This window comes from Etheostoma spectabile, chromosome 9 (assembly GCF_008692095.1).
Source record: "Etheostoma spectabile isolate EspeVRDwgs_2016 chromosome 9, UIUC_Espe_1.0, whole genome shotgun sequence".
Classification (NCBI taxonomy): domain Eukaryota; kingdom Metazoa; phylum Chordata; class Actinopteri; order Perciformes; family Percidae; genus Etheostoma; species Etheostoma spectabile.
The window spans coordinates 29,802,613-29,803,700 of NC_045741.1; positions in this window are offsets into that span (position 1 = coordinate 29,802,613).

Here is a 1,088-nt window from a genome sequence, read left to right on the forward strand (position 1 = left end):
CACAAATGTGGGGAACGCGAAATGTCAGTAACGTACTCTCAACAACGGGACTGTACGCATGCAGACTGTACGAGAAGTGGTCCTTTGACGCTCCTGCCAGTGTTGCCGATCTTGCGAGACAAATACGCAACCAAGGTGTGAAAACAAGCCCAAAATAAGCGACTTTTCTAGTAGCCCCCCTAAGATCCTGGAAGAGAAAAATAATAAAACTGTGTTACAATCCATGTAGACAGATTGGTAAACTGTACACACGGTAGGCTAGAAGTTATTTATTTTCTCCCCTGAGCTTCAGGACAATGACCACAGGAGTAAGTTAAACCACCTTTTAACATTATTTAACATAATAAAACTGGGATTGAAATCACTTTTTTTCACAGTGATTTTGAGTTGTTTCCCACGACGGTTGAACCATTCTTTCTCCCTTTCTCTTTCTCCAGTCTTTGTATAATTTCTCCGTATTTCACCCACATTATCCCGGGCATATTCTCCCAAAAACTCTCTACAGTACACACCAATAGTTGCTACTCGCGCATTTTCCAACCAGAAAACAACAGATGCCCTGCTCGCGCTCTGATTGGTTGGTACTCGTTTCCATCTGGGTCAGAAGCCAATTAGAAGCAGGAAGTGGGTGGGAAATAACTGCTGTCTATAGTGTTTATGGGGAAAGGGGGCGGGATCGAGCGAGCGGTAAGGCAAGCTGTGTACAAGCCCAAATAAGCAACTACACTTTAGTGACAAGCCCAAAAAAACCGCAAACCGACTACCAATATTTGTAAGCGACTTTACAAAAAAAAAAAGCCCAAAGTCGTTAGAATAAGCGGACATGGCAACACTGGCTCCTGCTTCTAAAAGACTCCCCGTAGAAACGACTCCGCGAACAACGTTCCGGTGTGTCGAGTGTCCGTTGAGACGCGGGTGCGCGCACAACGAAAACACCAAGCTGTAGTGACTATGTTGCTAAAAAGCAGAGCTCTCCAAATGTTGTCAGGTTCTTCCGTGACCTGGTAAACACACAAATAAAACACATGATGACAGGACAGACCCTTTGCGTTAGGGGGTGGATACACAAACATCAGGTGAAAAACCAC